Source organism: Anoplophora glabripennis, unplaced genomic scaffold (genome assembly GCF_000390285.2).
Source record: "Anoplophora glabripennis isolate ALB-LARVAE unplaced genomic scaffold, Agla_2.0 scaffold78, whole genome shotgun sequence".
NCBI lineage: Eukaryota > Metazoa > Arthropoda > Insecta > Coleoptera > Cerambycidae > Anoplophora > Anoplophora glabripennis.
Window position 1 is genome coordinate 957413 of NW_019416286.1, and position 12874 is coordinate 970286.

Sequence of the window (12874 nt, forward strand, 5' to 3'; positions counted from 1 at the left end):
TATGATTAGTATGATTTATTACGTCAATAATAAATATTTTTAACTATACTTATAATTACTTATCTACGGAAATAATATAAATACTAGGGATTTATCAATAATCTCCCTTACTTGCTTCAATTATAGTCCAGGTGGTAGAGCATTCGAGTCGAGGCGTTTGTTTTTGAAGTCATCTATTTTGTTGTAATTTATAGCTTGCGTAATCGTGAAGTCAAGAAAAAAAATGTTTTTATAGCTAACTACAAATACTTTCAATATCCGTTTAGTGCATTTTCGGCAGATTAAGGGCTTAATAAAAAATAAAAATGAAATTTCGTAAGCTAAAAATTATTATTAACTTCTATATCTCAGGATCTGCACAATACAGTGCTGTCGTATATGGCTAAAAACCAAGAGGCTACGACCTAGTTTTCATGTGTGCAAGATTTTGTCGATTGCATAGAAAATTCCCTGGGCAATAAATAATTGTTTATAGAGTAAAATGTTGAAAAATTAAAAAAAAATTCTAAATGGTTATAAAAATATCTCTAAAATATTGTGTGTCCTTTCTGAACCTTAATTTAAACCCACGGTAAGCGATAAACTTTTTGAAATTTTCTTAATTAACAATCCTGTCATCGATCACTACAAAATTTTTAGGGTAGAATTGACTTATGTTTTACTACTATTTCATAAAGTTTCATCAATATTTATAAATATTTATTTATTTTAAAAATTGCTCCAAATACACATATGATTTTCTATTTTTCGCCCATTTTTTATGCAAAATTCAACTTTTTTGATTCGCAGTTCTTATAACTTTATAGAAAATCATCAAATAAACAAAAAATAAAGAATGACTTTTTTATATAGGACTTACTTTCAATATTATAGTGAAAAATATGTCGAAAAACGGGTCATTTTTCGTTCTTTTTTGTATGTTTGTTGTTCCCCTGAATTTCGCAATGGTTTTTTGGAATAGGCAAACTCGGATTCTTATTCTACATAATATTTGGGAATTTTCTGTACAACAAAATAGATGACTTCAAACACAAACGCCAAAGCTTACTTTTACTGCCCTATCACTTGGACTAAAGTAAAAGTAAAAATATACTTATTTTGATTCAAAATGAGAAACGGCTACTATGATATTTTACTGAAAAATAGTGGTTACAATTTTACTATAATTACTATATTATGTACAAGCTAACAAAAATGTCAATGNGTTAGCCATTCAAGACATTTCAAAATAGCAGAACCACTGAGGGTTTCAAGTTTAAAATATTTAACCATCTTTTATGCCTGAAAAATAATATAGTTCCTGTAGCTGATATAATTTCCAATAAATAGATTACATACAACTGTTTAACCAAATGTACACAGCAAATATACCAGACAGAAGACTTAATCTCTAGTTTGAGTTCCTTATGAAGAGGAGAGCGATATGTTTTCCAAAACATCAACGTATCTAGATACATGATGTGACAACTAGCTTGCGAACTGTTCAATCATCGACAATTTTTACCTACCCAGAATAAAGAATGACTTTTTTTATATAGGACTTTCCTTTATATTATAGTGAAAAATATGTCGAAAAACGGGTGGGTCATTTTTCGTTCTTTTTTGTATGTTTGTTGTTCCCCTGAATTTTGCAATAGTTTTTTGGAATAGGCAAACTCGGATGCTTATTCTACATAATATTTGGGAATTTTCTGTACAACAAAATAGATTACTGATGTGATACACAAACGCCAAAGCCTACTTTTACTGCCCTATCACTTGGACTAAAGTAAAAGTAAAAATATACTTATTTTGATTCAAAATGAGAAACGGCTACTATGATATTTTACTGAAAAATAGTGGTTACAATTTTACTATAATTACTATATTATGTACAAGCTAACAAAAATGTCAATGGGTAAATAGCTTTATTGGGGATATAAGCGTATGAAAGATGTGGTTGTAGGTATTCATTTGTCCTGTCAGGGCAATATAATTATTTGCGATTGGAATAATGCATTATCAAACCTTACTGTTGCATAAAAACCAAAATAAAGAGAAAAATTAAGTTTTATTACTCTGTTGAATGTCTTGAGTCTATTTAATTAACTATTAACTAGAAAAATTAGAAAATTTCTTAAGAATTACTCGTAAAATAAAAAATCCATAATATGCTCATGAAGCTTTGAAATTCAGCCTTTCAAAGTTTTCAGCATTCGTAAAGATAAAATAAGAGACAGGTAACACTACTTATGGGACGTTTTAATAATCCAAATGATTAATTACATTTAATGGGCCATGGTTAAAGGAAAAATTAGCCTACAGAAAATTTATACCCCTATTTTAGGCAGAGTTATAAGTACTTAACCTAAATCGTTGTAATTTATACCTTTTTTAATATATTTGGCTTAATATATTCGGCCTTTGGCAAAACAAAATCATATCACGAATTAGATAAATACTCGACGAAAATAAAAATATCAAGATAAAAATAACGTATTCAAATTCTTATCGTTTACAATAAAATTAAAAAATGGCATACGTTTTTATTTTTAGAATCGTATAAACGTTATACCAGATTCTATTGGAGGTATGTAGGAAGCGTATAGAGATTGTTTTCATATATAGGAGGAAACTATTTAATTTTCATTACTGAATTGCAACCATACTCAAACAACCATCTCTTTTTCTATATCTAAACAAAAGCAAACGCATATTGGTCCCTACAAATGTAGTTGCGAGTTGTTCAAACAGCAATTGATTCCATTTACTTTGCAAAATATATATTTTTTTCTATAATTAGAATGTTGTAATTACAAAGCAATATGCGATCTAAAACAAATGCTTTCATAATTACTTTGTTGTGAGAACATACTCGTACACAATGTGTCGTACGTGATACTAACTAAAAATTAATAAGTATGTAGATTAATATGTACCTATAGTACTTATATATTTTTTATAAATTTATTCGAATCTGTTTCATATCAAATCGATTTCAGGGATTGCAGCTGATTTTAATAGAAACTTAAAAGTCATATCTTTAAAAATTCCTCTTTATCCATTGACTTCAATTGCATAACTTTATTACAGACAATATGTTTTGCCGAACAGTATTGCTCATGAAGGTTACTCATAAGTACGCGGGAATGTATTTTTATCTCTATAATTAAATACTCTTCAGGTGGCTGACTTTGCAAATAAATAAATTGACGGTAATAAATATTTGTTTTATTTAACTAGGAATAGATTTATGTTTATCTGATAGCTGTACGCGTTAGCAGAAATAAACTTTATCAACCGAAATAACAAATAGTGGGTGGTGTATTTCAACTAATGTTATTTCCTTTGTCTAACCAGCAGTAAAGGTGAATTTAAGAACATAGTATTCAACTATAATTTGTATCCATTACTTATCTTTGATACCTTTGTGTTAGGACCACAAAGACCGTGCTACAGCATTTTATTAAAAGAAGTCGAGTATGTCAAATGAGTCACGGAGGATATCTGCCCGATATCCTCTCTCGTATTTAATGGCAATACCTACCCCTTAAAAACATGTAAAAACTTTGCCAACTGTTTTAATTAATAAAATCTTTTTTCCTCACATGAAATCCTGGGTTTCTTTTGAGACACCCTTTATCTAGTTAGCATAGCGCTCATTGAGCACCAACATTATCGCGGTGACGTAGAAGTAAGTGAAAATGGATTATTCCAGGTGTTGAAGCTTGCCTAACTTATACAAACAATTGAATGTGCATTAAAGCATTCCAAAAGCAGTGGAAGAAGATAAATATCATTTGCCCATTCATTAACACCCTTCAGCTATGTTTTAGTTCCGATCAAACGATCACCGAACCGAACAAACCCATTATAGATCGATCGCCAATATCTAAAGCAAACTACATGATTTACGGTTTACTTCAATGCAACCGCAATGTGCCTTTTAACTAATAGCCAAATATTTATAGAGAGCACAAGTAAATACGTCTATCAATAAAGCAAACGGATGATCATGAGTGGGCTGCAAATTTTCCCGTAATGTGGACTACCTAGCGCATTCTTGCACTATTTATAGAAAGTTTGAAATGAAGTGTACTTTGCTGTCCAAAATATTAATTAAGTATAGAATCTGTACACAAACATACGCATGGGAATAAAAATAGGACTGTTTACGCAACCAAATAGTAAAGTTATGATCATCAAATTGAATAAAATTCAAATCTTCATTCGGTCAGCAACTGAATTGCTATTGTTACGCTTTTATTTTATTTATATTACAAATATTGGATGAAGATGATCCAAGATTCAGTCAAGTGGCGATTTTACATATTTGGAAATAAAATTTTTTGTCATTTAATCAAGTACGCATTTACTTCAGTACTTATATTATATTTCTCTAATAGTTGATTGTTAAACTATAGAAAAACGAGCTTTTATGTTAAAATTTAAGGGAACTTTTAGAAATAAAGAAAACAACAGTTTAAAGGGATGATACATGGCATAATATACCTTAAAAATAAATCATACTGTTTTTAGATATTCTTACAAAAAGAAACTTCTGCATTTTTGTATTCAAGATTACCCCTTTTCGAGCACTTTAGTACAAGTAACTTTGTTAATCATTCAGGCGAAAAAACAATTTGATTACGTTGCGATGGTGTTTACATTAAAGACAACATTTGTGTTATGGTGAAGCATTTGTGTTATAGTGAAGCATGTTGATCCCAAATATTCATTTTTATACATGTAATATTAAATATTGTACTTGAATTATATGAACAACATACTTTCTTGAGGCTTGGACTGTTTTTATCTGAATTTTATTAATTAATAGATAATTTAGTTTTGCTATTTCTGTACATATGTACCTATTTTTAGCAATTTTAATAAATTCCAATGATTTGAAGTAATTTAAATGTGCTCTATCAGTTTTTATTTACCTATTAATATGCATTACTTTAGCCTATATTTTCTTCTTCGTGCGTTTGTAAACAACTTCATGAGATTTAACAGGAAAATACACTAGAATAAATAAATATATAATCATTTTCAACCATTTCCCTCTTTGAAAGTAAATAAGAATTTATTCAGCACTGTAAGGCCCTTTTTGGAGAGAAAATATTTTTTTATTTCCAGGCCAACTGCGTATTCTCCTTTTTTTTATTCATACAGATAAGAATGGTTCATCTCAGACGGAAAGTAAATATTTGAGAAAATTTCAGAAACAAATAAAAAAGTTTGCAGCAAAGACAATTAACTATAGATTACCAGTATGGGGTATGAGTTAATGAAACTACCACGGGATAAATTGTATTTATATTGGCAGAGCTCGAATACTTTGCCGTTTCATTTTACTTTGGAAACGTGATTTTTTGTAATGCGTACATAAGATCCAAATCTACTGCTCATTAAAATAAATTGAGTGCGAGGACTTGACAATTTGCCTGCAATAAATGTTAAAAGTTGTAAATGACAGCAATGTAGAGTTAGTGCAAATGAGAAATTGGAAAAATTCCGCCTTCATTATTTGCTTGCGCCAATTAGTCAAGTTGGCTATTGCAATAACCATCAGAAAAAAGCTGTACGTCTCCCTAAAGTAATGTGACGAAACTTATAAACAAGGTAATATAATCGACACTATACAATAATGTAAGCAAGAGCGACCTAAATCATTTATTGGTTATGCAGTAAAAAACGATTTTATAGTAAAAATAATGATATTTAATATAAATTAAGAATAATAATAAAAAACTCAAATAACATATATCGCTAATGAGTTAAATTACGTACTATAAGTATTAATGTGTCGAACATGTCAAACTTTTGAAGCTAATAAAAAAATAATAATAAAACATTGAGTAAGATATTTTCATAGGAAAGATAGAAACGATTTAAACACCAAAACTTATCAACTTTAAAATATATCAAAATACTCTTAGCTTTTTAAAGTAAATAAAAACTTTATTGAAGTGTGGATCGGGAAAATATTATATTGTTTGATTTTTAGAACTATTCAATGAGGTATTTCTAACAAAGCGGACAAAGTGTTAATAAATGACCCAAAGGGTGGGTCCTTTAGGAATGAGAAATGGTTCCATTAAAGCAAATCCTGGGTGAGGTTGGGTAAATGACCCTATTCAATACTATTAGAGAGGTTTATGTAGATACTACAAACTTCTGTAATAATCCTATACAAATATTACATCAAAGTTCAATAAAATGTGGATTTATCGATCGATCGCTTTACGCTATAACTAAAAAAATGAGCTGGTTTCGGAAGACACATTAACATTTGAACTAAAAGATGAAGCCGTAACAGAAAATACTCAACTGACAGTTTTTAGAAATGTGGGTCAATATATATTCAGGGGGATGTAAAACTAGAAGACGCAAATACATTTTTGATTCTTTTTTCAATAAAATATTTTTATCCTTAATTAAAATACAGTATTTTATTTAAAATTACCAATTTCAGGTTGAAATGGATAAATTTTGTTAGTCACTTAGTAAGCATAGAATATTTTATACATTTTTCATGTAAAACGTGCAAATTTTTTTTATTTTACCTGTCCCTTAATGATTCTGCTTTATAGCTATTAAATTGTCTTATAAAAGATAATAAGGATAACACCTGTGTAAATTTTCAGTTGTTTATCTTTAAAAATGTTGACATTATTAAAAAGAACATTAAAAGAATCAGTTGAAACACGACTAATATTTAACAACACATGTTTATGGAAACTTTTTTTCTTATTTTGAGTTCTACCATCAGGCAATGTTATGTACTTCGAGGCACCCTGTATATATCAAGTAAATTTCGTAAAATTTACTATTATTGCACGTCATTCCAACTCATATGCTGATGAACTACCATTTCTTAATATTTCTTTTACGTAACTTAAATATTGTTTATACTTTTCGATTATTCCCATAACTAATAAATTCTTGTTGATCAACCTCAGTAATAGAAGAAACTTAGAGATATTTTTATTAGGTTCTGATTATCATGTCACTTATATAGGTGATATTTCGTGGAATACTCTATTTCATGGAGTATTAAGGACCAAAAGCCTTTAAAAATATCATAAGTAAATAACACAGCTATCAATTATTCCTAGATAAACTTAATCAAGTCCATTTATACAACCTAAAAATTATATAGGATCCAGTATTGTACCTTGCGGTACACCTCTAGAAATCAAGAGTGAATCGTTTAGTATTTTCTCCAAATTTATTCAAGTGAAACATCCTTTGTATTTAAATCTAATATTTTAAGACTTTTACTTATTAAATTAATTAAAAATATTATTAATGTGGAAGTGAAACTTAACTTAAAAAATTACCATAGTAAGTTAAGAAAATGAAATTTCTTCATGCCAAATTCATAGCCTGTCTTGAAAAGATAATCATCATGTCAATGTTAATTGGTGAAACAGAGTACCATACATAAATTAAAAAGGAAAAATTTCTTCTAAAAATGTAAAACAATTTATCGGTAAATCAGGTTTCTCATTCCTATGTTCAAAACGAAAATATTTACAAAATAAAGTTATGGAGGAATCTAATTTTCTCAAATTTTCTCTCACTCGATGTCTTCGAACTTTGAACATGTTGCAGGCTGTAGATATCTACATTAGGTGAGAAATTTTACAAACCGATAGCTCCAGTTACACTTATTTCATAGAAATTGAATAGGTGATTGATTGAGAAAACATCAGAAAGGTGCTTATTAGCGAAGGAGAAAAATGAATGATTGGATTTAGGCGGCTGACCTTTCAGTAAATCTAACCTTGAATCGTACAAAGACGAACCAGGAAACCTCATTTCAATGTAGAACTTGACCAGGAAGTATGTTTTGAAGATGTTACATTAAATATATTTTTTGATGACATAGAGTGTAATAATTTAGTTTATTATAGTATTCCAAAAAAAATAATTTTAACGCCATTTTTAGTGTAAAAGCTACTCTTGTTCATTATTATCGATGCACTAATCCTGTGCTAGCAATAATGATAACCTGTAAACAACAATTGGTTTTTAGGTACCAAAACAAATGTATTTGCTTTATATATATTTTTTAGTGTACCTATATTTCTCTGTACTTTTTTGGTCTGTTCATTTTTTATTACACTTTGTCGCCGTGCCAGTCGCCGACAGCACGCTTTACCTAGATTTTACAGTGGATCAGTTCCCAGGTCCGTGCAGCATTGGATTTTTAAATAAATTTTGAATTTTTTTACAAAATTGCATTTGTAAGAGTCCCTTGTACAATCGAATCGAAATTATTTAATTTACTAATAGAAAGTTTCGGGGCACGGTTTATTATAATTTCATAATGTATCCATATTAGCAAAAATAACGTAGTTTTTTCCAAAAATATCCTATATTGATAAAAACAAGGAAGTTGAACTCTCAACTGCACAGGGTGAGCCCAAATAAAAAAGTGTATGAAAATTTGTGACATTGTTTTTGCAAATCTTACCCAAATCCGAGATATCGTCTTCCATTTCTTGTACGCCCTGTGTATAATCAGAAACTAAAGCTGCATACCAAATTTAAACTTAAAAAAGCAACACCCTATATTTAAAAAATGCTTTATATTACGTATGTTATGTCTATAGCAACATTTGTGACGTAGAATCCAATAAAGTTTGACTGGGTCTTTTAGTTATTAACACCAAGGTTACCAAGTTTTAGACCAAGTTATGACGACAGATTGCTACATTCGTTCAGTTTATTTATACCGGGTGACTAGAATAAACCGTCAAGCTATTTTTTATTCAGTTTTAGAAGAATAAATACTGATACATAGAAGCTGCAACCAATTTTAATTTTTATTCAATATCAATATTTTGATATTGATGGCTATATTTTGTGAGCAATAAGGTAAAAAAATTTTTTAAGCTAAAGTTTAAGAAAAAATTAACACTGTGCCACAAACACACAATTTTAAATAATAATACTTGATGTAACTTTCATTATTTTTAATAATAAGTCTGATTCCTCAAACAAATTTATTTTTGTATATTTTTATCAATGTAAGGAAAATATTACTTCTTTAGGCTATCAGTGCTATTTAAATTTAAATGTGATAAACATTATTTATAACAATTTTTTACCAAACATTCAGTGTGTTTACATCTGCAATATACTTATCTTGATTAATCATTTTTTAACAAATAATAAACTTGATACAATAAACACAGTGTAGAAAATGCAATTAAAAGTGAAGTTACAAAAAACTTATGTTATACATTTCTTAAGGGCAATATTTAATAAAAACTGATTAAACTATTTGCTTTTTACTAATTATAATATGTAAGTAATATTATATTTTGGAGATATTGTTTTGACAGAACACCTTGTATAGTTTTCGATACCTGGAGAGAGCACTTTCTTGCCATTACATTGATATACGATTTTATGGGCCTATCTCTAAAAGTAAAAGAGATAATATGGCTAAAGGCCAAAGATACTAAAGGGTTATTGTTAGCATGCTCTTTTGGCATAGAAGATATATCTATCAAATTTTATATCACTGTAATCGTAAATATGTAAAAATATACAGCATGATCATTTTAAAGAAAATTGAGGTTTATATAATTCATAATTTGACACACTGTTGAATAAAAAATCACCGACAAAGTGTCATAATTACATTAATTTCTAATAAACTTGTATTAATTCATGTAGGTTTTTTATTTACATCTCCGAGAAAAGTTGAACTACTTACAGTATTAATTTGTGCAACGGGACAGAGTTAAAGTACTATTCAGGCTAAATAATGTTAATATTAATTTATTACCTGCATTGTAAAATGCTAATTTTATGAGTTGCACTGGATTATAGGTATCTAATCGACTGCAAATATTGGCGGAGGAATTGGGTTATTGTTTATGTCATTTAACGAGCCTACACGGACACCACTGAAACACTCGTGGCACATGCCGCCTCAACTCGATCCACGCGTTTGTCGCTTCAGTTTCAGTTTCGCACGGCATTATTTGAATTTATTCTGCGAGAGCGCATGCTCCTTTCGTAACAATCCAGAGAGATACTTATTTTCCATTGATAGATTCACACCGTGTGTTACTATTATTATCTAAGGTGATCGTAAACAATCCTTAAAAACGAGAATGGTGGTGGTAATATACAGGGGGATTCAGTCATAGTATCATTAATTTTAAGGGATGATAGTGAAAAATGAGTAGAATACGAATACGCGATAAAAAAAAATTCAAATCATTATCTAAACCCCTTTTCGTGCCGCCCCTGACCACTGACCTACAGGCTTCATCGAGAGTGAAGTTACCTACCGTAATATTCGGTCATTGACCTAGCTTTTAATACGTTTTTAATCTGTAGTGAGCTACAAAGAATAAATAAAGCTTTTTAGCCAGATATATGAATGAATAAGATATTTTTTTACATTTTAAATATTAACAAATATTTATTTGTTAATGAAAACAAATGTATAAGGATAATAGTTTTCGAATGTTAGGTTATTACAATTTAGTATTTTTAATATTATTAACGTTCTCACTATGTTATATAATTGAATATGAGTTTTTAGTATTGTGTGTAATTAATTATATTGTTTGTAGTACGCATACCAAGTGACTTTTCAAAGAGTAGTATGGTACCTACCTATTTAAAATAACACTATGACTTAAAAAAACACTCACTCATTCGTCCATAGCTTTGTTATTAAAATTTTAGGATTCGCTGCTTTGATTTTGAAACCAATTGCAAATTCTAGAGGACTGTATATTTCCAGTCAATTTAGCTGTACAAACCAGTTTAAAATGGTTTTGGGCAAAAGCGAAAATAGTCAAAATTTACACATTTATAGTAGAAAACTGTAAAGATATGCCAGAATTTCTCAAATTATGTTTTATTTAGGAAAAATTGTGAGATCTACTACAATTTAATGATTTAATTTGATGTGAACATATTGATCTTTTACCAATATAATGTTTTAAGTGACTGACTTTATATCACAAATTTTATGTTTCCATGGGATCCTATATTAAAAACACACGGACAAAGATATCTATGTTGTTCAAAAAGTCTCAATTAATTTTTTAGTAATTTTTCTGCTAATCTCCTAAGTTGTTTTAAAGAATGAATTTACACCTAAAGGGTCACTTACATAACATTTTGACCCCTCTTATATTATTTAGTTTTATATTTAAAAAAAAGGATAGAAGAAACAAAGTTTCAGTAAACGATCTTATATACATAAACCAATTGTGTTTCTCAGTTTTTTCTGATTACATTAAGATATGCTTCTCATATATTTGCTTTGACAACAATAGATATGTTCCTGAGTTATTTTGATTAAAAAATTTAATTCCTTTAAAACAAAAGACTCCTTGCAACTAATTCTTATAATATTATTTGGAAAATTGCTAAAACATTTCTACTAAAAATGATAAGTAAAAATATCATATCATTTCTTTCTCTATATTCTTGTGAGAGTATCTCTTTTCGACAATTTTTCTAGTGATTACATCTGAAACTGTAACGCTGAAAGAGAATCTCAGACAAATCTATTCTAGACAGCTACAGCCGTAAGATTTCAGTTTCCTTCCTTTTATTCTTTACGGTTTTGATAAAAGAAACTGAAATAGCATCCGAAGCATGAAATAAATTGAAATGTTTACATTTTACTCGGATTCTTTCAAGCCAAAACCTCTGGTTAGGCAAAAAAAAAAACGAAGAGTAAAGCTCAATTTACTTTTTTAGTTTTTTTTTATATAACTAAATTCCTTGGTGTAACATATCTAGGAACCTGATTATGGCACAGCCGCTAAATTTCTTGATTGCGGTGTTCTAAAATAAACTGTAACAAAAACACAGATGATTATTAAACGCAGATGCTTAAGAGTTTGTAGTATAAATTTAGATTTTGTGAATAATAATGTAAAACATTGTACAGGCTAGCAATGAAGCATGACTCATTTTTGTGTAAGTAAAAATTCGTTGCTATTCTTTACATTTTCCTCACTCGGATCAAACTTTATAAACTATTTTATTATAACTGTAAATCCTTATACCCTACTCAATAGTTTTAGTTCTAGATATATCAGAAACAAAACAAAAATGATTTGGAGGAGGTAAAAAACACTATATACTCCTGGTAAATTATTTAGCACAAAAAAATATTTCGATACATGTAAGTAAAATTCGTTTATACCGGAATTGTCCGGATATTTTTGGTGCGTGACAGCAAATCTAAAAATAAAGGTACCTTTTTATACAAACTGTTTCTAGAAGGGCAATTAGGAAGATATATATCCTTCTTAATTCTCCTTGATTTTCCTTGGTCCTCTTCCAAACAACGTTGTCAAGTAAAGAAGGAGGTATTTACGAATTGTTTGCCGTCTTTATTCCCACATACCTAAATATACATATTAAGAAAGTTGATGAATTAATTCTTTTAATTATATTCCCCAAACTATTTTGGATATTGTTTGTTTAATCAAAAGCCACTATATTTTATTATATCTGGAATTACAAATCGAAAAGACTTATTGTTGATCTTCTTTGACACAGAGTTTTCCTTATCAGGTCTTACCTTGTCTGCTTTATCTTATCTTATTTCACCTTCCCTAGCTTACCTTACGCCTCAACTTACCTTAATTAACATAACTTTCTTAAATTCGTTTTAATTAATGTTAATTACCAGTCTGTGAAATGATAAAATAATAAGGCTTAACGAGTAACTACCATAATAAAAAAATTCAAATCGTAAATGGTAAGGTTTTTAGGAGAGTTTTACTATTTATTGACAACTTTATATACAAAAGGTACATGTTGTGTCACTTATATAAAATAAAATGAGGAAAACAGATAGCTTGAATTATGAAAAATTTATTTCCTTGTCAAT

At 28.9% G+C, this 12874-nt stretch overlaps 1 protein-coding gene across 1 annotated transcript in view; it reads right to left on the minus strand.

Annotated features, from left to right (window-relative positions):
* The window catches only part of LOC108907920 (sex peptide receptor-like), a 24780-nt gene extending 14842 nt beyond the window's left edge, over positions 1–9938 (minus strand). The window contains exon 1 of the mRNA XM_018711757.1: positions 9788–9938. The gene's annotated coding sequence lies outside the window, so the exon portion shown is untranslated. The remainder of the gene's footprint in view (positions 1–9787) is intronic.
* Positions 9939–12874: the final 2936 nt, after the last annotated feature.